General features: G+C 55.9%; 1 protein-coding gene across 2 annotated transcripts in view; it reads right to left on the bottom strand.

The window, feature by feature from the left end:
• Positions 1-15,178, bottom strand: part of ATOSB (atos homolog B) — a 39,385-nt gene extending 24,207 nt beyond the window's left edge. For both annotated transcript variants that reach the window (XM_052778418.1, XM_052778421.1), the window contains exons 1-2: positions 15,096-15,178; positions 9,278-9,374 (exon numbers count right to left, since the gene is read on the bottom strand). The gene's annotated coding sequence lies outside the window, so the exon portion shown is untranslated. The remainder of the gene's footprint in view (positions 1-9,277; positions 9,375-15,095) is intronic.
• Positions 15,179-24,762: the final 9,584 nt, after the last annotated feature.

Here is a 24,762-nt window from a genome sequence, read left to right as displayed (position 1 = left end):
TCTACTACCAAGACGTGCACGTGGGGACCCTGTGCCCCACACTGCTGCAGCGACACGGGACATGGGCTGGACTTTATAGTCTCCTGGTTTTGCTCTGCCTGCCCTCAGTTCAGCAGGCTTATTACAAAACACGCTGCATGCAGGCAGATTTGGGGCCGCAAGGAAGGAATAGGCGTGAGGAAGGAAGCAGGTGGGACCAGGCACTCCCCTTGCCACTCCTGCAAGGACTCCTCTGCTCCTGCCCCCAGGTACAGCCATTGCTCCATGCCCAGGTGCAAAGCAGAGACAGCGAGGGATGCCACATCGTTACCTCTGCAGCCTGCACGTAGGCGAGAGCGCAGTGACGGCACTCCTGACTCTTGCCTTATCTGAGATAAGCTCAGACCCGTATCCTGAGCACCAGCTCATAAATCACACGTTGTAGGAAGCAGTGCCATGGGATTGTCCATAATCATACACCCTGCACATGGTAATGCAGAGGGGATGGAAGGTGCAGCCAGCCCCCCCTGCCCTAGCATGATGCCTGGCACAGGAGAAGGCAGTATGGAGCAAGGGCTGCTTTGTGGCACCTAAAAATGCCAGCTCTGCAGCTGGGATGGAACAGAGCTGCCCTGCAGCACCCTGAAACACCAGCTCCACAGCAGACAGAGCAGGCTTGCACCGCTGCACCCCAAAACGCCACCTCTGCAGACAGGATGGGGTAGGGCCACCTTGCAGCACCCCAACACGCCATTTCCTACCAGCTGCTGTAACTTCCCCTCTGCCCCTTTCCGGTCCCACTCCACCCTTCCCTGCTCTCCAGGCCACTGGGAAACTGAGTCACGGTGTGCTGTCCCTACCCTGAGGAGGGAGAGTGGGTGGGCAGCCCGCAGCACTGGGCACAGCATGGGAAGTAGGGCAAGGGTGGTAGTGACACCTCTGAAAACCTCAGCGATGGGGAGAGATAAAGATACCCACATGTCCTATACTAAGCAGCTATCTGAACTATGAGCCTCCTCTGTTCCCACCTCTCTCGATCAGAAGTTGGCCCCTTTGCTGCTGGCCATATAGACTGTACCCAGCTCTGCTGGGTTACATTGGGCCCCGTGGAATGACCCACGCGCTCTCTGGCACCAGAGGGGACAGGGACATGCAGGGCTCTGCACCAGATACATGTAACTTAGCATGGCCCAGAAAAGAAAGGTAATGCCACATAGGAATAATAATAAAAAAAAAAAAAATTAAAGACCCAGATAGAGCATTATAAAACAGAAGAGTGCCCTGGCATCCAAATGGCTGGTAGGGGACTGGATGCTTCCTTGAGAGCAGGTCGTTGCATTCTTTACTTTAAAAGATTCGTGTCTGAGTAAAGACTTGGATTTTCTGGTCCAGCTCTAGGAGCTGATAAGTTTCCAGTTACTGACCTCAGCCTCTCTGTTTTTACCACACACCTCCAAAAACCCTTTTGAGGGCCTCCTTACTAGTTAAACTTCCCAGGACCAGGCCCATAGCAGTGTTCACCCACACCAGCATCTTTTAAAATCCCTGTATCTGGTGCAATCGCAAATCACCACCCATCTATCCACCTTGCAGGCAGAGAAGCTAAAGCTAAAGATTTGTTCATTCAGGCTTCAGGTCAGACGTCTCACTAATGTTATTAAAGTTACGGTTTCTTTACTGCTTTTCTCACGATTGCAATGAGTTTAAGAGCCCAGCATTGTCCAGTTCAGCTGGGCCACCGAATGGGAAAGCAGAGCTCAAGCTGCGGAAAATGCACAGCTATTATGCCCTGCTCATCTGCAAATCTCCTGGCATCTTTCCCTAGGCTCCTATCTCTTGGTTGCCTCCCTCCACCTTCCCAGGGACTCTTTGAAAACAGACCCTTTCACCCCTCCTCCGTAAGCCTGTTCAGGTGGTATTTGCTGTTGTTGTCATGCAAAATACAACATTATTGCCAATACCCTTGCCCCCACTCTATCTCCCAGGACAACATAACAGTAGATTAAACTCATCATCCCCTACAACTTTATGGCACAATCTTTTCAATTCTCTGTTAACACACATCTGAGACATACCGAGTTTCAGGCAGGCTCACTCCAAAGGAAAATCCCTGCTCTTTCCTTACAAGGATTTGCACAAGCAATACCTTTTCTTTTCAGTAGCAAAAAAAAGCTCAAACCAAAATGACATCACCAATAAAAAAAACCCCAAACCAAAAAACACTCCAAAAACCCCACTTGGAGTTTCCCTTAAGGACAGAACTTGACTTTTCTTTCCAGACCACCACTTTGGTTAGACCTTTCCCAGGTTCTGGAGGGTAGCATTCTCACTACTGCTCACACTGGTGCAGCTCCATCAGCAATGTTTGGAGCTGTGTAGTGAGGAAGCTTTCAAGGGTGAGATGCCTTTTCCTTCTCAAAAGCAACCAGCACATGAACACAGGCATTTCCTGGTAAACTGTTGCTCCTTGCTTCCAGCCTCTGCTACAGGGGTGGCCTCTGATAGCAGCCTTCCTCCGGAAACACCACTGCGTTTTGCTCAGTTACTCTAACAGTATGATATTGTAGGGAAACAGAATTAAACAGAGCTGTAATCTATAATAAATCATTCCTACTGAGCTACCAGGGAGATAGCTCCAAAGGAAAAAGAGAGGAACTCTAAGTCTGTTTCCTCAACAAACCTAAGCCATGAAACAGCCTTTTGGTTACAGGGAACAGGCACAGCAGCAAGAGGAGCACTTTAAGGGTGGCAGATTGATGCCACCGATTTTTGTGTTCTTTCTATCCAGATTTATCACATGGCCAGGGCAGATCATTGCAAATACCTCAAGATCCCAGACTGTGAGCCCAGGGGAGGGGTCAGCAGACCACACCCAGAAAAAAAGCCCGAGAATATTCTAGTTCCTCAAAAACTGCTCATATTTTCAGCTGTTGCTGCTCCTACAAGATGAATTGAAAGCAAAGCTCAGACCCGCTACTTGATGCCATAACTGCTTTATTTTGCTGGTAGCCACAGCAGAGAGGACCTTGAGAATTACCCTCTTTGTCCACCACTGGCCCAGCTATGCTAATCTCATCAGCAACACAAACACTGGTACAGAAAGGACTTGAATGACTGTGCTAACCTGTCTGCACTATACTCTCTCTGCACAGCTACAGCAGTGCTGACTGGCAGTGAGAAAACCCCAGTGCACAGAGTCCAGGCATTTTCCCCCGGTCTGAGTTGAGCAAAGAGTAGGCTCTTGCAAGCTATTCTTTATGCATCTTCCAGACAGGGCAATCTATGCAGCACTGCTCAGCTCAACTATCTTCACACAATTTAGGGAATGCAGGTAGGAGCACCCACCGAGTCAAAGTTTCCTCTTGGTCCCAATGATCCATAATCTCTATGCTGAAATCCCCAGCGCTTTTTCCGCCACAGCAGCATTAAGGTTGCTCCTGGTGTCCAAAAGGACACTGGCCATTTTTTCAGAGTGACACTGCTTAGGATGGTGCCTCCATCTGACTACTAGCAGGTATGCATGTCCCAGACTTGCCTAAGGCGATGGCAGCAGCAAAGCACAGCAGCACGTAACCCGCACAGTACTTTCCAAACTTCAGCGCCGCAGCTCAGCCAGGAGGAAATCTCTCTTGGCTGCCTCTCTCTAAATGCTTATTCCAGCACTGCCTGTCTTAACTCCTCCCCAAATCGGGAGCAGAGTATGTGACCCCACAGCCTTTGGGCTTTTCCGATCCTTTGTGTTGTGCTTAAAAATGTGTAGTATGAACAGGCAAGACAGAAAAAGAGGGAGCAGCACTTCAAAGATGACAGTTATAACTCAGCAGATCACAGCGCCCAGGAGCTTGAGTCTTGGGCAAGGATCTCAGCATGCGAGGTGCTGTACAAACGGCAAAAAAGAAAACACCCGCTGCCCTAGAAACCAGCAATTCATACCCCAACACACACACATAACCCATAGCCTTAACAGCTAGCTAGGCTCTGCATCCACTCCATCATATTTCATAGCACATCTTGGGGCCTCAGTCCAGAGGAAAGACCAGAAACAACAGGCTGTGAAAGTGGGGTCAAAGGGAACTATGGTTTGGCTCAATGGATCCTGACCATGCTCCACCATCATCTGTACCCGTAACATACTGTAACGCCAATTCTCACACCAAGAGCTGAAGATCACATACATGAAGAGCAGTGCTCGAGCTGCTGATGTGAAATTGCCTTCAGTGTCAGGTACCAGCGTCCCAGCTTCCTCCATGGGAAGGAAGCTCCAGCTGCGAGTGCAGAGTAAGCTGTTACCTTCTGAAAAGGGAAGGAACCTGTCGGGAAGCAGGAGGGAGGAAGCACACTGCTGTCTGCCGCAGGTGGCTTTTCCAGAGGCTCCATGTTCCAGCTTCCACCTCCTTGTTTGCTCTCCCTTGGGAACAGTAGGGTCTGGAGTCCAGGGAACATTTTACAAAAAAGTGTAGCCTATTTGGGATTTTTAAGATGACTGGAACTGTAGCACTGGACAGTCTATACAGATCTTATAATCACCCTAAATCAGAGATGGATGCTATGGCAGATTGGAAATGGTGAAACAGTTTTCAGAGGAATTTCTGAGGCTTTGTACCCTGTTTCAGAGCTGGATGGAGGGGTCACAGCTCAGGCAAGGATCATGACATTTGTGAGTGCAGGGCCAATTGGGCAGCTCACAGACAGGCATCCTTTCCCCTCCAGTTTTGCATGAACATCCTAGTCCCAGACAAACTCCGGCCACAGGCACTACAGCAGTGTGTGCCACCCAATGGCAACCCCACACGTCTGACTTCAGAGCATTCAGAGCATCCTCTGAAGGTGGCACAGGTTCCTTCCGCTCTTGTTCTGGGCTGGGCACGGAGCTGCGGGCAGGGCGTTGTAGCTCACTGCGAGCACTGACCTTTGAGAGGTGTAATGAGAGAGGTTTACAGCTCACACAGCCATCCACGTTGAGACGGGCAAATTGTGCTTGCTGCCAGCCGGTCCCTTCCCCCCTGGCTCACATCCATGGCTTTAGCCACATCGTGGATGACAGGTCAGGTCTCAGTCGTGCTCACATTATGACCAGGCTGGAGCCGGCTTCCTGACCTGTTCTCTCTGCACAGTGAGCGGCACCATGTTCCCTGCCTCCTTCAGCATCAGGAGCCAGCTCTCTACCAGCATCTGGCAAGGGGTCTGCCCAAAGGCAGCTTCAGAAATGTTTAACCTCTCCTTTACCTGTCCAGGGGATGGTCTCAGACCGTATCAGAGGGCTCACTAGAGCATCTGCTCTCCATCAGAGTACAGATACCCCAGAGCAAGACAAACTGGCTGTGCAAGGTGGACAGCACGGTACAGGGCCAGGCATCCTGGGAAGATGCAGGCATGGCTGGAGCCACTTGCATTGATTAGCTGAGGATAAGCAAGGGCAGCACAATGACTTGCCTTCCTCCGTGGTACAGTGAGAGGGCTCAGGAGACTGGTTTCTTTCTGGCTGGGCCTGCTCTGCAACTCAAGGCTTCAAATAGAACAGGTCTGCAAACAGGAGCTGCCTGCCCATTCCCCAGCAAGGGGTGAAAGAGGGGAGAAGGACAAAACACCCCTGGCCACCCACCCTGAGGCTGCTGCCTGAGGAGAACGGCTCCAGATGCCAGATTGTCACACAGGACCCCAGCGGTGCTGAGCCCATGGCATGGCTGGGACTGGGCTGCATCATGGGCTGCGGCAGGTTGCACATTTGCCCCGGCTGCTCCTCCGTCGCGCGCTGCAGGAAGAGCGATGCAGTGATGCTGCCAGCGGTGAGTTGCCATAGCAATCCCCCCAAGCATGCCCTCCTGCCTCCCTCCTTTGTCTCTGCTCCCCCAAGCCTTGCGTCCCCTCCCCGCTGCCCCACACATAAAACCTGCTGCACAACACCCAAGAGCCTCCACATGCTCCTAAAGCGCTGTTCATCACCCCAAGGTTGGAAAGGGGGCAGAAGTGGAAGCCCACCCCCACAAGCCATCATCCCCACCCGCTTCACGGGCAAGGTGCCTACTCTGGACCCGGGGGCATCACACCCCACTGTACCCAGTCCCAAGGTGCGACACAGGAGAGCTGGGCAGCCAGACTTGGGGTGTAGAGGCCCCTCTAGCTGCACTCCCTGTTGTGCTGTGGTAGGCAGGGATGCTTCAACATCGCTGCCTGCTCCATGGTGGTGACACGCAGCCCCTGCCCAGACCAGACCACCACAACACAGCTGCCTGCAGGTCAGAAAGCCCTATGAGCTCCTTCTGCCTTGTGGCAGCACCAGGTTTGATGGAAATGGAGGTCCCAGACTCTTCTTGCTGCAGGCTGGCAGGCATCTCCTAAGTCTCTGTTCTTCAGTCCTAGCCCATTTCCACTTCAGGCAGGTCTGTTCTGCTGCACCGAACCTCACTGTGGCTTGAGCCGGAGACAGGATCCTGCTTCGCTTCCTGTCCTAAAAACTGTTGTCTACTGTTGCTATGTGCTGCTAAACAGTTACCCAACCTGGTGTGTAAGTAGAGCTCCTCTCCCTTTCACCTCTCCCACACAGGCACAAGATGCAAGGGGAAGACAAAGGACCCTGCTGAACCACACTCAGGTATGATACCTGCCAATATCTTTCAATCAATGAATTTAATGACTTAACAGAATAGATAAAAAAGAATTTCTAAAAGCTCTGCTTCCCTCCCCATTCTGCCCTTCCCCAGATCTAGTAGGGCCCACCACAACTGGTTACATCACTTGAGGGCTATAGCAGAAGCTAGCAAAGCCTCAGTCCTGATCCAGGATGAGTCAGGGAGCTCAGGAGACCATGCAGCTTCCTTCTGATACCATCAACCATGTCTTAGGCTAAAAATAAAGATGGGCCAAAACTGCAGAGCCACGTCTTGCCTCAACATGAAACTTAGCACAGCTCAGCGCTAAGCTCAGCGCTGCTGAAAAATCACCTGAGCAGGTAGAAACCAAAAAGTGCAGAGAAGCCAAAAGTCTTGGTTGTACAAACAAGGGAGAGGCCAGGAGGCCTCACCCTGTGCTGCACTGGGCTGGAGGATGGTGGTGGCAGATGCCAAGCAGCCATCCAGCCGTACAGAGAGGGCCAGAGCTGGGCTCTCATCTCGCTTGGCTGTGGGCTTTTGAGTATTCCCACACCCAGAGGTTTCACGGAAGACTGTTTTCTGCACTGCATGCGCCCATCCGAGACAACAGGAATGGACTGCTGTGAACAGGAAGGATGCTGCATTTTTGGCAGGAAAAGGCTGGAAAGCTGCAGCCTGCTTCCCACCAGGCAATGCGTGGGCACCCACAAAGCAAGGTCCAAAGGGTGCTTGGTACTAGGGCTAAAAAAGGGGGTCACGTATACATCTGATATGGCTTAGACACTTTAGGTAAGTGAGGAATTCAAAGTTCTTCCTAATCCCTGGGACGCTATGCCCCAGCAAAACCTTCGCACATGAGGATACAGGACTCCCACATAGCTCTTAGCAGGGAGCCGCAGGATTGCACACAAATAGGAGCTCAGAGGGACATCGGCAATGTTCAGAGACCTAAAATTAGCCTCAGCAGATGATCCTCTGCTCCATTCTTGGGAGCAGCGAGAACCGAACAAGGATCCAGCTGTCCCAACACTCCCATGAACAGGATCTTTGAATGCTCGACCTACTTGCAACAGAGATGGTAGGGCAAAAAGGGGATTCCTTGCATAACTCCAGTGCCAATACTGATGAGAAACCCAGGGCCCCATCTCTGAAGGAGGGGCAGCATTTTCTTGGGGTTTCCAGTGGAAAGAAGACCTACTCCTAGATCAGCTGGTCAGACCAAGGGGCAATGGCAGCCCACACATGCTAAGAGTGGGCTGAAGGATGTTAGGCTAACCACTTTCTGTTGAAGATATAACCTCCACTTTTCCCAGTCTTTGAGTTTGCCAGCAAAGCATTCCATCCCATTCCCGACAGAGGCACTGCAAGTCTGTCCAAGGGTCTGCAAGCTGTACCAGCTTCCAGGTTACTGCCAGCTGCACTAAACTGAACTAACGTGGTTAATTCAGCCCGAATATAAGTTCACTGATATCACCTGGGTTAGGCAATATCCCAACCAGAGAGAAGAGGTTAATGCTGTGACCAAGTAGTGGGAGAAGGTGCTGCATTACACATATACGGGAGATTTGCTGTCCCTGGAGGTATCGAGCTATTTGGCAGCAAGCAAGGGGGAAGGAAAGCCTACTTGCTGGTGGGGTGGTGTGAAAAGCAGAGAAGGCCTTGATGCTAGGTAAGCACTGCTAAGCAGTAATGAAAACATCTCATCGTTATCAACACTGCTCTCAGCACAAATCCAAAACATAGCCCTGTACTAGCTACTGTGAAGAAGATTAACTCTATCCCAGCCAAAACCAGCACACAGACACTTCAGAGAAGAGCCACACAGCCTGGGCAGCCATGTGTCCTAAACAGCAGCTTCCCCACATAATGTCTCCTGGCCAAATCGTACCTGAGCTCTGGGGTGAGAGAAGGGCTCGGCCTACCCCCCTGGAGGCACAGTGCCAATGAGGGCTCCCTTCCCGGTGAGAGAACACCGTGCAGGTGGGGTGGGCACTGCTGGAGCCCAGGCAGGCACGCAAGCATCCAGGCACAGGGACAGGGCGGGAAGCCCGCAGCAGTCTCAGCCTGCTCCAGGCTGGTTACCTCTGAGCAGCAAAGGCCTGACCTCCACATTTCTTGACAGTGGCAATACAAAGACTACCAGTCCTCCTGAAACACTTCACTGTCACTCTAAGCCTCATACACCATGGCCAAGGGACTCTTCGAGCTACAAAATCCTGGGAAAATGCAGGCAGAGCTCAACTGGTTCTGATAGAAAGCAGGATCACATCTGCCACAAGCTCTGGGTGAAGTCTCAGCTCTGTTTGTCGAGGTGAAGGACAGCAAGCAGTGGAGACCAGCAGCTGGGAAATACTCCCATTCAATATTGCTGCTACATAGAAGGACGAGTGCAGACAGCAGCACAGACTGCAAGTTCCCAAGGGTTTAAAACACAGTGCCCTTGAGCTCCTGACAACTGTGTGCAGGGTTCAACTGTCTTAACAGCACCAGTCGCACACATCCAGGCTCCCTTCGCCACACTGTCAGCCAGGTGGGAGGCAGGAGCACCCAGCAAGCCTGGGTGATGGGAGCACCTCACCTGGGTGACACCTACTCTACAGAGCTGGCCCTGCAGGCCAAGGGGAGGAGAGCACAGGGTTCCCCTGCTTCACACTTCACACAGCCCTGGTGAAGGAAGAGAAACTGGTGATGACTGAACAGGTGCTAACCTTGGTGCAGGCCTGAAGCAGATAGGAAAGGGAGTTCTCAGCAGTCAGGACTTGTGGTGTGGTCTTGGGGTTTCTTGGTCCGGCTGTCTCGTGTCACCTGGAAAGACAAGCGCACAGACACACATTCAGGTCAGCTGGGAAATACCCTACCCATGCAAGAAGACTTCCCAATGCTGGGCAGGCAGTAATTGCTCATCGAAGCCAAACAAGTTAGTGGCCTATGCACAGAAGCACCCCAGCACCTTGAAGATCCCACCGTATCTTTTACCAGTGCTGAGGCTGCCTCTCCAGCTGCAGCCCTGACTCACTCCCAGGGTTCCAGTTGTCACCCCAGTTCCCTGCATCACTCTGGGTGGGTGTTTTGTTGGTTCCCCAGAGAGGGCTGCTAAGGTCACTGCCACTGTCCCCCTTCCCCAGATTATCAGTGGGAAGTAAAGTCCTTTCTGTGCCCTTGGCTTTGTTCTTCTCCACCTGGGCAGCTGTACATTGCTCCACCACACAGGCTTTGCCAGTACTCGAGTGGTTTATCCGCAAGAACAGACTCTGGCTGTGGTCCCCACAGGCCACCCACTAAACCACCCCATGGGGACACGGAGCCAGGGCAGGGAGGGCGAAACTCCACTGCTGGAGAGACACTGCTCCCAACAACCCAAAGAGACCAAGCCAAATCCACAGGCGCAGCGTTTCCCAGGCTACAGTGAAGGGGGAAAACGACAACTTAATAGAAATCTCCGAGAGGCCTGCCAACACCGTCACAAAGACGTTGTTTAAGGCTCCTCCCCGGGCTCCTACTGCTGTAATCACAGACTACTGGAGATCACGCTGTGTGGGTACTAGGTGCTTGTGCCCAGCAGGTCCTGAAAACCAGGACAACATCGGGCTCCCCAAAACCAGGTCTGACACTCCCCTGGTCACAGGCACAATGAGCAAAAGCTGCTTAGGGGCAGTCCCCACTCCCCAGCCTGCCCTCCCACAGCTGTAATCACCCTACAGTACCAACCCGCAGCACAACCCAGCTCCGACCAGAGGTGCAGCACCAGCGAGCAGAGCACTGCAAGCAGCCACACTGCCAGTCCCCCAGAAGCACAGCCTTTACATAGTGATGTGAGAAGGCACCCCCATGTTAGCTCACTGGTGCACCGGCCCTTGAAACAGTCAGGAAAGCACCCAGAAAGTTTGTGCTTAATGTCACCTGCACCTACAGAGCTAGCAGTTCAACCTGCACCAGCGTCCCAGGAGAGGTCCCACCTGGAAGCTGTACCAGCTAGTCACCAGGGCTATGGTTTTGGTATATTTTTGCTACAAGCAGAACAAGCCCCAGTAAGTGTAGCATGTGTATATGTAAATACACACATACTTAAAACCCTCCACCAATTCCCTGCTCTACCACACCACCTTTCAGAGAAAGCTTGAAAGGCTCTAAGCTTGAGCAGTGACAAGAATTGCTTTGGACATGGCTGAAGTACTGCCACCCACATACTGCTGCAGCACAGGAAGCGATGGCAGTGTATCTGACAGGGATGGGTTGGAAACACTCCCCAGGAAGAATGCAATTACCCCAAATGGACTGAGGCCAGGAGATCTGGATTATCACCTCAGCTCTTGCATAAAGGACTTTGCATCTTTGTTCACTTCCAACAAGAATCACAGGGTTGACATCGGCCCTGGCCCAGGACATGGATTCGTTACTAAAAAGCACTTCCAGCTGAATCACTAACTGCACTTTTTGCAGCACACAGGACTCCTTTGGAGGCTTCGCATCCAAGTATTGTTCTACCCTCATGCTGCTTAGCTGGGGGGTTGTCAGGCCACGACATAGGCGATTATGACTGCAAACCACCAGCCAGTCCTGAAAAAGCTCTCTGAAATGCAGAGCATGTGAGCTCAGCTGCTCTTCATTCAAGATTCACAACCAGCTGAAGACACTGACAGAAACAGGGGAAAAACATGTTAATTGGCAGCTGTGCATTCACGAGGCCAAGCAAGGGAGACTGTGACAGAGACTAGCAAAGGCAAAGGGAGGATGAAGATTTGCAAAGACACTTCCCAGTCAAAGAATATAATTTTTAAAGCAAACTTCAAACTTTGTGGGAGAAAGTTCTCTAGAGCTTACATTCACCTGGCTCACTTGCTCACGAGCAAAAGCAAAATGGAAAAACAAAGGAAGAGAGCTGGTCAGAAAACAGGCTCCAGGGAGCGGAGCTGCCAGGCGCTGCAGACAGAAGGAAGGATCAGAAACACGAAGTGGGGTTACCAGGACACAGGGGCCCACACAACCCACTGGAGGAAGGGGGTCCCTTGGAGTGATGAGAGGTGGAAAGGCATCAGGCAAAACCCTCCCACAGAAGACTCTCACTGCCAAATAACCTGCAACAACACCCTCCAGAAGCCATCTGTTCACTTACAAATGTCTCCCTTTGGGATTTCTCTCCCGTATTGCCCTTCACACCTGTCCTGCTTCAAACCCGACTCATTAATTCCTCCAGCCATGGAAGCCTCCGATAATTCGATTACAGCTCCATTGACAGTGTGCTGAGGACACCACTTTTCTAACCACTACGGCTTCACTTTTTCTTTCACATCTGTGGCTGCATACCTACAAACAACACGTTTTCTTATTCTGCATCCAGGAAGCGTCCTGTCCCCCAGGCATTGTGCCTTTCCACACACCACACGATGCTGCCTACAAAACGTAGAAGGGGACAAGCGTGGGCAGGCCCAGAGCAGTAAGGGCAGGTAAAGGCCTCAGGAAGATTCAAGAGTCATTGACTGTCAAGATTCAGATCAGTAAGTATCCCCTTGAACCACCCTCAGACCCAGAAGCAGCAGGGAAGGTTGGGGCGTCTCTGCCCTCTGCTACTCAGGGTGGCTGTGCAGGAACGGGCCAGGGCAAGCAGCTGGCAGCAGACAGCAAGGAGGAAGACCAGGGATGCAGATGTCCCTCCCTGCCCTCAGAGGTCCCTCAAACACAGGGAGGGAACTTCCTTTCCTCCTACTGCTCCGCATGCTCAGAAGACCTGAAACTGCAGAGGGAACGGGCTGGGAAAGCTCAGCACGACAGCAGAGGGAGGGTGTTTGGCTGGGGGGGCTTCATCTGCCTTGGAGGAAGCCACCAGGAGTGAAACAGCAACCCTACCTGTAAAATTAAAATGATCTGTTATTCCCTAAAGTCAATTTCTGGAGAGGGCAGACGTGAAGAACAGAGCATCAAGAGCTGCTCTACCCAGCTTGCTGCAAAGGCAAGGGAGCAGGGGAGCCCCTCAGTGAGCTGTGCCTCGAATAGCAGGGTTCCCAAAGTTAGTGCAGGGTGGCCCCACCAGCTTTCCTTCTGGCGGTGGGTAAGAAACTCTCACACAGGGAGCAGAAACAAGGCGGGCGAGTGGCAGAGTTGAAATGGCCCCAGCCCTGCCCCACCTGCGGGCCAGACCTCGGTCTACAAGCCCAGCTCCCCAAGGACCGCAGCTCTACAGCTGGGGTGACAGGAGGGCTCTGCTGTCCCCACACACCCTGGCCACCCCAGGGTCTGTAGGAAGGGACGCGTTCGGGCCCCACGAGAGTTAGCAGAAACCCGGCAAAACGTTGTGGGAGCAGCTGCTGCGGATGAGACGAAGGTAGGTGCTGTCTCCCCTGCGAGAGACACCGTGGCAGCAGTGTCCCACTCTGACCCAAACCCTGTACAAACCTCCCTGCCCACCCAGCTCCCACCGCTGCCCTGCTCTCAGCACAGGCAGGGCTGCCAGGAGGCTGCAGATGCCAGCCTGCTGAGGTGCCCAAACGGGTGGCTGGGCTGCATGGAGGGAGCTGCATGCTGGGACATGTAGTCCCTACCAGGGCCTCGCCACTCACTCACGCCAAGACCCGCACGATACGAATTGCTGCTGTGAAATAAGGCGGTGATGATGCTTTACAGGATGACTTAATTCTCCCAGTCCTCAACCCCCTTCTAAAGCAGAGACCAGCCAAAAGTAACCCTAGTACTATCACATTGGGAGTTTTCTCCCGTTTCACCTGCCAGACCTTGTTCACCTTCTGCATGCGTTAGCAAGTTTGCCGAGACTTTCATTTGTGGCAGGGTTCAGTCCTGCTCCACTCTCCACAATGTCCCAACTGCCCCTCTTTGCTAAAGGCTAACAGACACAATTCAGGTCCGTAAGCAGATCTCTGCTTGCGCGATGCTTTTTAAAAAGGCACCGAGTAGAAGTGACTTTTAAAATACCCTAAGACACAGCACAGCACTCCTCTACCGTGCGTTTTCCACACCAGCCGCAAACTCCACGCTCCTTCCTTAAAAAATAAGAGGAGCCTGGAAACCCCGGAGATAAGTCTATGCCCCTGCTACACGTCACCCGATGGATCGTGTTCACAGGCGGGTTGCGAGCAAGCCCACCGCCCCAGCTCCCACGGCGCAGCCATCCCCTCCGCCTTCCCTGACGCACAGCAGCTTTCTTGGGACTGCCAAGAGTACGCTGCGCACCGCCCGCGTGATTTCTGTAGAAGCGGGGTGCCTCGGCCGCAGCAAAACACTTGAAAACCCCACCAGGTCTGTAGCTGCTGATTTGGGGCGGGTAAACGTGTGTGTGTGTCCCCCCCCCCCCCGTGACGGGTCCTTCCACCCGTGGCGGCTGTCACCAGAGGGCAGCAGCCCTCTCGCCGCGGAGGGTTCGCACCCGCTCCCACGCCGTTTTCGCAGCCCCACGGGGCAGGTGCCGGCCAAGTGGGCGCTGGATGAGCCACGTCTCCCGCTCCCCACCGCGGCGGGTTGAGTGGCCGCGACACGGGGTGGCAGCTCCGGGTCTCCAGCACGCTCCCACCACCGCCGGTCCCCTCGAGCAGGGGGCCATCCCCGGGGGGACAAGAACGGCCACCGAGTCCCGGCCGGGGCTGGGTTTGAGCTGATGCCCGGGAGGAGGAGGAGGAGGAGGAAGAGGAGGAGGAGGCCTCATCCTGTCGGCAGAGCCGTGGACAGGCTGTCCCTGGCCATGTCATGGCGGAGAGGACGTGGCCTTGGTGGGCGAGACCAGGGGCAGCACAGCCTCCCCGAGCTGCCGGGGGCCTTGGCGGGGGGCTGCCCGCCGGGATGGGGGGGGGGGGGGGCGGACGGCGGAATCCCCCGAGGCGCAGCCTGCGCCGCCCCAGCCCCAGCCCACTCCTGGGCAGCAGCCCTGCTCACAGCCCCGCTGTGCCCCCCCGCCAACCGCCCAGCCCCCGTCCAGGTCTGCCTCTGCCAGACCTTCCCACCGCAGCCCTCCCTCCCCGAGGCCACACACACCTCCGGGCACCGACCCCCCGGCAAGGGTGGGGGGGGGGCACAGTGTCCCTGCCACAACCTCCCCTCCCCATCAAAGCCGCTCTACGGTCACACCGCCGCCTGCCGCAGGCTGACCCCCGCCCCGGTACCTCCCGCCGCAGCTTTCCCCGGTCCCAGCACCCCCCCCGGCCGGTGCCAGCACTCCCGGCTCCAGCCCCCCCCCCAGGCTCACAGCCCCCCATCCCGCTCGCAGCCCCCCACCCCGGTACTACCCGATCACGGCCGCCGCTCCCCCCGCCCCGGCCCCTCTTCCCCCCCGCCCCCCCCCCCGGCCCAGCTCTCGCTCGTCCCCGTCCCCGTCCCCCCTCACCCCGGTCAAGGCCCCCAGTCCCAGCGCCCCCTCCCGAACCTTCTGGAACCGGGTGGGGGTGAGACGGGGGCGACGGACACCGGGCGCATTAACCTCTCCCACGCCGGACCTCTCCCGTCCCCGTCCCGTGTCCCCCCTCCCCGGTGCCCGGTTCTGCTCCCGTGTCCCCCCCGGCCCGGCCCGGCCCGGCCCGGCCTCACCCTCCGCGGCCCCGCCGGACCCAGCAGCGCCCCCTCCGCCGCCGACACCACCACCACCACCACCACGGCAGCCCCGACTGCTGCGCGGCTCCGTCCGCTCCTTCCGGGTACCAGCCGGGGACACGCCCCCTGGGCCCGCCTCCCCGGCGCTGATTGGTGCGCTGGGCGGGGCAGGGCGCGGGGCGAGGCGAGCGGTGGGGCTTTGAGGCCAATGGGCGGGCGGAGAGGTGGTGATGCGCCGGACTGAGATCCCGCCCTCGCCCCGCCCCCTCCACGTGCGGGTGTGTGATGACAGCGGGGAAGGGGCGGGCCCAGGCGAAGCGGCTCCTCATTGGCAGCCGGCGGCAGGGGCGGGGCCCGGCTCAGCGCTGGGGTGGGGGGCTGCCGCCGCCCCGACCCTTCGCCTCTGCCAGGCTGACCTTTAACCTCTGCCCTGACCCCGGCCCGCCAGCGGGGCGCCGGGCCCGGGCACGGCCCCACGGCCGCGACGTGTCCCGGCCCCACAGAGGCGGCCCACACCCGCCCCATGGGCACAGCGTGTCTCCGCCCCACGGGCGCAGCCCTCCCGACCCCACGGGCACCCTTCCACCACCACCACCCCAACCCCACGGACGTGGCATGTCCCAGCCCCACAGACACGCCCCCCCCGGGCCCCACGGACATGGCCTCCCTCCCCCAGGTGGGACCCCCAGTGTGTCCCCCGCCTCACAGAGATGGACATGTCCCGAGTGGGGGTGCCCCACGGGCCCAGCCTGCCAGCCACTCACGCAGCTGGGCTGGGAACTGGCAGTGGGTTTTGGACCGGTGGGGGCAGCAGCCCCTGGGAAATGGTTGCTCAGAAATACTGAAGCGCCAGGCGGCCGTGGGGCTCCGGGTCTCTGTCACCCACCGTCGGGGACCCTGGCAGGACCCACTGCCCCAAGGGGCAGCAGCCTGGGGCTCACCAGCCTGACCGTGGGCAGCTTGGGTCGGGGAAGAGACACCTGGCCTTCAGCAATTTTGGGTGAAGCTCAGTAAAGACCAGCCCCCCGGCCAACTCACCTCGTTCCTCAGTGAGCCACAGCTGCAACGCCGCTCTAAAAATAGCGGGGACCGGTACCGCCAATGATAAATATAACCAAGATCTCGCCTTCTAACGGTGCTAGCGTGCAGCGAGCTGGATGCGAACCGGCAGCGCACCGGCTGCCGAGATCCAACACCCCACTCGCCTTGCTGCCGGTCCGGGGGCATTATTTTCAGAGCTGCCGTCATGGACAAAGCCGTGCCAGGTGCTCTCTGGGAATAGCAGTGTGCCGGGGCGCAGCAGGACGGCCGGTCCTTTCACGCCCCTGCCCTACACGTGCTTTTCTGCAGAGAGAAATGGCAGCTCGATGTGCTGCTACATGGCCGAGGAGCAGCTGCTGACACAGGACCTCATGTCCTCCTGGGGCCTCAGCCTGTTGTTGTAGGAGATTTCTTGCTAAATGTCCCCTGGCTTTCCCCAGATTCGGGGTGTGGGCCATTAAAGGGTATTTAATGTATGGAGCATTTTAATTTCTGAGAGTGAGGACGGGAACACATGATCCTCCGGTGCTCCAGGTGGTTTAGGAGCCGCTGTCTCAAACAGCACAAGTGCAGGTGCTGGTTTCAGGGAGGAATAGCCCAGGAGGCTCAGTTCCCCCCATGCCCCTGCTCATCCCTCACGGCGCAGGTTTCCTACGCACTCCCAGGGCAATATTTAGCTTTTCTGCCCTTTGGCCCTGTGTGTCAGCTCTGCTGAGCTGGCGAGAAGCTCTGGTGTCCAACCGGGATGGGAACAGAGGCTGTGGAAACAAGTGATGGGCTGAAAACACCTCAGTCCTAATCGCACGGCGACTTCCACAGGCTGTGTTTTCCAGCTTAAACTAGCTGAAATGAGTTCAGGGTTAACAAATGGTTAATGAACCATTACTGGCCTGAACGGGAACTGAACTGGAACAACTTCAGTCGCAGCTGTACCCGCCATGGAGCTGAATCCAAAAGATTTGCTGGTTCAGCTCCTCAGCTGCGGGGAAATATGGACTCCTTTGTCCTTGACAAGAATAATACATTTCTGTTTATTGTGCGGGCAGCAAAGGATTGATAACACCCCAAGTTATTTACCTCCTGCTTTTGAGTGCTGAGGGTTTGCAAGCGATGTCCCTGCTGAGCACACTGTCCCTTAGCAACCTCCCCTGATTTTTAAAACACGGTCTAATTCCAGAAACAGGATTAAGGAGCAGGACGTAAAAGCTCCTTTTAACAGTCTGTGTGGGGTGAGGGTGCTCCTGCTCCTCCCGGGCACGGGGCAGGACCTCAACCGTCACCATTTGATGGGGACTGGTAATGAAGGCGGAAGATGGCAGTGGTTCAGAGAGCGTCTGGAAAACCCTGCAGAGGCTTGGAGGGGATGGGGGAAAGTACGGCATGAGCCGTACTGCTGGCTTGCAGAGGGACAGCCCACCCAGGGCTTGCCAGGAGTGGGCTTCATCCACTCCCTGCAAACCCTGGGGGACCTACCAAGGACTTCACAAGGGTTGGTGAAGGCAAGCAGGGAGGTTTAAACACATTAGGCAGTGCTCTGCACCATGGCTGGCCACCTTCCAGAGGCTCGCCTGCCAGGCGGGCTGGGAGGAGGGTGCTTCTCCAGGAAGATGAGGTGTCCCAGGCAGTGCATGGTGGAATGATGTTCTTCCGTGATGAGCTCTGTTGCCTGCGGGGCTTCTCTTTGAAGGGTGCGCTGGTGAGGTCACTGGGTGCTGGTGAGTTCATCACTGGGTTAGCTCCCTCCTGGCACTGCCCTGACCGGCCGGCTGCGGGCTGGGGCCGCTCAGCCTGTTTGCCAGGCTGGCTGCTCCCGCTGGAGAGGCTGTGGGGTGCTGAGCTCCAGCAGGCTGAGGAGCTGACACCAGCAAGGCTCCTGCTGCAGTTTTAATTTAATTTAATAGTTTTCATCATGGAAGGGTGACATCCCCATGCACACACTCGTTTTGTTGGTGTGGGCGGGTTTCGCAATCACAAAAGTATGCACATCATCTCCCAAAGCTGATGGGGCAAGATGTGCCTCCGTAGGGGTGATGCCACCCCTGCATCGCCCGCACGCTGCCCGCGCTGGCAGGCTGGCCCACACTATGCACAACCTGATCCAAGTCCGTGTAGGTAAAGCAATAAAGGACCTGAGTGCAGAAACGAGCCCGGAAAGACCTGGAGCCCTGCCAGGGAGAGATTGCAGGGAATTTTAAAAGGCCCTTGGAGGAAGCTGGTGGGAATCAGCTGCCACGTTGCTCGGAGGCCCCTGGTGAGCTGGGCTGGGCCAGTGGGGTGTGGAGCAGCGTCGGGGCTGGACTGGGCACCCCACAGTGACTCATGGCCTTGTCCCAGCTGGCAAAGGAGTTGGAGAAAGCCCAAGGGGCAGGCGTGCAAGAGGAGCATTGGGTGTCAGTTCCCCTCTTAATGGCATGCCGCGCAGGCATCTCTTTATCAGGCTGCTGCAAAAGGGCTTTGGCTTTTTTGTCTCTCTCAGCCCTCCGCATTCTGCAGAGGGAGACCTTGGCTGCTGCAGCGTTGCCTCCCGGAGCTTTCACACTTACTGTCCTCCCCGCGGTTAGCAATGAAGGAAAGCGGGGCCAAACTCTGCCTCTCTTTCCCCATGGCTGTCTCAAGGAGTGGATGCACCCCAGTGCCCCACAGTGCTGTGCCGCAGCCAGGGGACATCCCCAGGGAAGCGTGAGCTGGTGCTGCAGGGCTTTTCCCCCACTGGAACCTGTTCCCAGCAATGTGCTTGGTTTACCTGTTTGACCAAAACGGCTGTAAAACTGGAGTTATGAATCATGCTCGGTGAGTTTCCTGCTGGCAGAGCCCTCCACCGCTCGGGGTAGGGGTGGCGTTCCCTCCTGGCACTGCAGAAATCCCTCCCTGCATGGCTTGGAGCAGGGCTTGCAGTCACAACTCAGCCGAAGTCACTGCAGCGCCCTGACTGAGCCCCGGTGCCCGCCGATGCCTCGTCCTGAGCTGGGGGTGTCTGCTGGGATTCAGAGCCCTGATGGGAAAGGTGGGGGGTGACAGGACTATTGAGAAGAGATGGAACTGATACCACTTTAACAAGCAGTGGTGGTAGGGTCAGGCTGGGCTGCTGTCTTCCTCCCAAACCCCACACGACCCTCATAGCTCCAGTGTTGCCTTCTCTCCCTCAAGCTGTCTCCCAGCACCTTGCAAAAGAGGACAGTGTTGTGATCCCCATGGGACCATGGGGGACTTAGGCACCGAGGAGCAAAGGGATTTTCCAGGCTAGGCAGCTGGATGCAGGTCATTCATTCAGTGCTTTAGCCACCACACTTCACTGCTGCTTTGTCTGAGATGCACATGGGGATTCCCAGAGCCAAACAGGGGTCTTGGCTGTGGGCAACATTCAGGAGGTCCATTCTGGAGCTGCTGGCAGGTGGTGTAGTGAGGGGCAAGGGCTGCAGGTTCAGCTTGGCAGGCTGAGGATGCTTGGCAGGAGGAATTTCTGCAAGGGAGGTGCGCAGCCCCAGGTAGGTACCCAGATCTCCAGGCCTGGGGGTTTGCAGTACAAAGCCATAGCAGATCTGGTGTCATGTTGGTTACGCCCTGCTCTGAGCAGGAGGTCAGGCTGGGGATGTCCTTGCCTGTCCCTGTCAGGGGGTGCCCAGCTGCCAACAACACCTGGGGACAGTATATGCCTGCTCATCACTTGGGAAATAATCCCCGCTCATCCTTGCCATTGGGCACACAAACTTCCCCCCTGCTGCCACTTCACCCCTTAGGATCACCCATCGCCCCAGCTAATTTGACTTCACTTAACAGCCCTCTGCCCTGACCTGCAGCTGGGGAGTTGGGGGACAGGCTGCAGGTTTAGGATGGCAGCAGAGACAGGCTCCAAAGAGCGTGCCGCTGGTCCAGGTGGGTCCCTGGGAGAGATGCACTGTGCCCCACTGCTGGATGTGGAAACGTGTCCCTCCCTCATTCTCCCACACCTAATCTTCTACCGCTGCAGCTGTGCTGCAGAAATGTTTTCTTTCCTTTGTGCTTGCCTTGAAAAAAAAAAGAGAAAAATGAAGGGAGGAACTGATAAACTCTGTTTACCCACCCAGATATCATTGGCCACAAATAGCTGGCCTGTGTGGGCTGTTCTGGGGCTGCTGCATGCCAGGGCTGCCCGGAGACGGGCAGTGATGTCTCAGCCTTGCTGCTGCTCCCCCGGCTGTGCTGTCGGCCTTCATGGGTGCCAAGTGTGCGAGCCAGGGCTGATAGCAGAAGGTGAAGGTCACCTTGGTGGGGTAGGGGAGGCTGGGGCCACCCAGAAATGTCTCCCACCACTGCAAGCTGCCCCAGGGCTCAAGGCTGCCCACTCACTGCAGGTACCTGCCTGCACCTAAATTTTGGTGTTTCTCCCTGGCCATGCTCGGCATTTGGGGCTGAGCCCTTCCGCTGAGCTCTGCAACTCGGAGCATTCGCAGGGATCCTGCACCCCACAGACCGCCAGCACCCTGGGGTGCTGCACATGGCTGTACCCCCTCTTCCCGCGCCCAGGCACTTCCCTGACGACATGGCTGCTGGACAGCAGGGCTGAGCTTTGCACAGATATGGGATTTTTGAAGCCCAGGTTGTGGGTAAAGATGGCTCCAGGGTTGTGCTGCGTGGAGGGACAGCAAAGCTCCTTCCCTGCTACCTGCTGCCGGGGAGGTGCTGAGCTCTGTGGCATTCATCTGGAAACTGAGGTCGGTGCGTATATCCCCAGTCACTGAAAATTTGGGGTGATGGAAAAAATCCCTTCCCATGCCTGGCTTGGTCAGTGGATGCTGCCTGTTGGCACAAGGTGGCAGCCCAGCCCAGCTTATTTTCATCAGGGCCGTGACCAGCACCTTTAGGGGCTTGGGCGGGGGGGGGAGAGTTGGGCCCTGCCATGAGCTGCCAGGGTGGTCTCTGTCCCCACAGACTTGGGGTGCGCATCCTCCTCGGGGTGCTGCCCTCACCCTGGCGTGGGTTAGCGTTACAGGAGGGACAAGCCTTGCTGCAGGAGGCAGCCCCAGCGGGCATGGGGAGCAGCAGCGTGGGGCAGGGGGGGCCACTGACTTGGGTCAGTTGGCCAAACTGCCCATGGTGGCACAAATCAGAGCGTGTCCCCTGCCAGCACCTGGAAGCCTTGCAGAGCGTGTCCCCTGCAAGCATTCACCCAGCTGGCCGGTGCAGGACCCAGGCAAATGCTTGTCTCCTACCAGATCTGACGTGTCCCTGGAGGAGGGCTGCAAGGGCAGCCGGGCAGCAGCCCGGGTGTTGCACCCGTATTGCCCACCCTCTGGAAGAAGGACAGCCCCTGGGCACTGAGCTCTCTCTGCTCAGAAGCGTGGCAGTGAGCCCACCCCATGGCACGGGGCAGCTCTGCCCGTGGGCACCCCTGCCCGTGGGCACCCATGGGTTGCACCTCGGCTGTCCTGGCTCTGCTGCACCTTCCCTCTGCAAGGGGATCTCGGGACAAGGTGGGCTCCAGTCCAGCAGCTCCTGGGCTAGAGAAGAGTGGGGTGACACCACACCAGGTACATGGTTGCCACCACGACCTTCTTTCGGGGCCTTTCTGAGCAAGAAGGAGCAATGCAGGAAGGAGAGAAACAAGCCAGCACAGCAATGGGGAATGACGGTCTGGCTCTTCTCTGCCCTTGTGGGGAGCAGGGACACCCTGGGGTCTGCGATAACCAGCCCAAGGTGGGGGTGTTAGGATGCATTGAAAGTGTTCACAGGCTTCTCACCCTGAAGTGGCCGTGCACCTCCAGCAAAGGGATGGAGAGACATGTTTTTATGAAGTCATGATGCTGTGGGGACTCCAGTTCTTTGGCATCAGGTCTCACCTCTTGGGGTTTGCCACATTCCTGTGTCCTGTTGTTTCCCTCTGCGTGTTGCAGGTTGGAGGCTGGTTTGTGCCCAAGATTCCCTGTGGATATATTCAATGAGACAGCCATGAGGAGGCATGGCAGGCTCCCATTTCCTCCCTCCATCCATCCATGCATGCTCTGCAGGTGCCTTTTTTTAAGAGCAAGAAGAGCTGTGAAGTTCCTACCATGGGTTAATTCAGTGGACCTTCCTGATGGTGCCTGGCTCAGGCTTGGGGTTTACCCATGTCCCCTGAGCAGCCAAAGCTGCTGTGTGTGCCTGCATTGCTGGACTGGCTCTGTCTTAATGTGCACCCTTTCCCATCTTCCGTTTGCTCATCTGTAACAGGGACGCATGAGAATGCTGCTGAGGTGATAGACCTTGTTAGAGATCTGCACCCGCTAGCATTTCCTTTGGATTTATAGTCGAACCTCATGCCAGACCTGTTTACCCCCTTGTTGTTGCCATAACCTACCACCTAATGCTGGGAGCTGAGCACCCCCAACCTTTCCTATCATTGAAGGACCCCGCTTTCCAGTCACTGCACCTTTGTCTTAAAACCAATTTTTTGGGGTAGGGGCTGTTCCCAGCTTCTGTAGGAAAGTCTGGCAGAAAGATGCTTTACTGAACAGTTGATTTCCCTCTCTGTGCATCTTGAGCGCATCTGCATCTATAGAGGAAACCAGGTCAGAAGGAGCCCATGGAGCAGGGGGGCAGATCTGAAGAAGGGGCAGCACTAGCTGCCAGCATTATCAGGCAGGGCTGGGCAGCATGAGCAAGCTGCTGCACTGCCAGTGTGTCTGTCGGCATTCAGAAAAACCCCGTCTGAGCATCCACCTGCGTATAACTGCTGTCCGTGCTCAGACGCGTAAACACATCCAGGATCGCAGCATGGGCATCTCTGTGGTCAGGTGGCAGCAGGTAGCAGAGAGGACAAAGCTTCCCACCCCAAATCACAGCTGCTCACAGCCTGTCACCTCTGCTTGCACTGGGCTGGGACCCTCCCTGAGGTTTCTGTGTGCTGCTTGCAGGCAGGATGGGAGCTGCCAGCTCTGGCTGCACCACTGGTTTGCTGGCAAGAGAAATGCCCACTCTGGCTGTTATTTCTGTCTTAGCTTCTCCCACTCAAAGCGACATTTGGGAACAAACCGCTCTCGCTGGGTCCCTTCAGCTCCCAGTGCCTGGCTCTGCCCCTTGGGCCTGCCCTTCGTTTCAGTGAATGCACTCAATCCCTCACCAGGCTCTTGGGAGGATTGAGAATTAAACGATGCAAAAATCCCTGCCAGCTGCCTGCGTGGAGCTCCCTGGATGAGTCTTGCCAGCTCAGTGCAGGCGGGTGCGCAAGCAAACGAGGTCACAGCCAGGAGGGAGGCAGGAGACTTGGGCCCCAGCTCCGAGAACTGCAGCTGCCCCTGTCCCAGGGAAGCATCTGCTAGGGTGCAGATTCCCAGCGCTGTGCTGGAGAGGCACAAGGGTGGCTGGGGGCTGAGCAAAGCCTTCTCACTGGTGGGCTTTGCACTACACTGGTGGAGGGTGCTACAGCAACTCTCACTGGCAGTGAGAGCAATGGATGGAAAGTGTTTTCGGGCTCTGCAGCCCAGAGGCTGCAGAGGAACTGCCTCTGTATCTTTCGCACTTAGATCTGAAAAAAAAAAAAAAAAAAAAAGCCCCACTAGCAAAGCTGGTTTGATTTTAGTTCAGAGGGGAAAAAATTACACCCCAAGTGTGACCTAGTGCTGATAAATGTCACCTGCTGATGCACCTTATGTCATTAAGTGAGACCTTTGGCCACCATACCCATGCTGTGGAGGCAAAAGCGCACAGGCAGGGTAGCTTTCATCAGCAAAGCTCTCCTGTGTGAAAGCCCAAGGACCAGGTCAGGAAGGGATCACAGCTATCTCGTTTCAGGTGCAGGTGGCTGCATTGCTGTGGGAGGCACTTGGCTACTTTTGGGGTACCTGTCCCCAGGCTGTGCTATCTGAACACGCTCCACAGGGATGAGCTATTTCCAGAAGCTGGCTTCTCACCCCAACAGGGTTGGATCCAGAGTTTCATCTACACCAGCTGCAGCTGGAATAAACACACAAGGGAGCACAGGGTTGCATGTAGCTCTCATAAAAGTGCTTCTTTGCAGCCGCGCATCCACTTTGCTGCCAAATGGGTGAGGGAAGTAAAGAGGATAATGTTCATGAATTAAAGTTGCAGCCCTTTCCTCCTCCATTACTAATCCCCATTCAGATTTAATCAGGCAAAGAGTGTATTTCAGTCCTTGTGGCCTGAGTTATTGCAGCAACAACCCATTCCAGAGGGTCTGTACTTCAGTGGCTGTTGTGCAAGATCACAATAGAAAGACAAACCTGTCTCTGAGAGGTTGCAGTCTGAAACACAGCAGCAGATAGAGACAATGCCAAGGGGCACTGGGGAAAAACAAACTCAGCCAGTGCCACATGGCTTTGAGCATGCTAGCTGAGCTAACCAGTCAGCTCCCGTTCTGGGAGTGTTGCAAGATGAGTGTGGAGGGATGCTGAAAACCTCAGAGATGAAGACAAGTGGACAGTGGAGAACTGGGAAAACTGAATGACAAATGCAGTAGGTTCATGAGGTTTCTCATGTCCCTAAAGGGACTGTGTCAGCTGGATGGATCCAACATTTGGCTGGGAAAAGATCCTTTGCCACACAGTTCGGAATGGCTCTGATGAGAGCTTTTGGTGAGACTCCTTCCTGGAGGGAGTGGGAAAAGATCAAAGGTGTACTGCTGAAAGGCTCTGCAAGACCTTGGTGTGGA

The sequence above is a fragment of the Harpia harpyja genome, chromosome Z (genome assembly GCF_026419915.1).
Source record: "Harpia harpyja isolate bHarHar1 chromosome Z, bHarHar1 primary haplotype, whole genome shotgun sequence".
Lineage (NCBI taxonomy): Eukaryota > Metazoa > Chordata > Aves > Accipitriformes > Accipitridae > Harpia > Harpia harpyja.
Note: the sequence above shows the minus strand (reverse complement) of the source record. Positions and strands in the feature narration are given on the sequence as shown.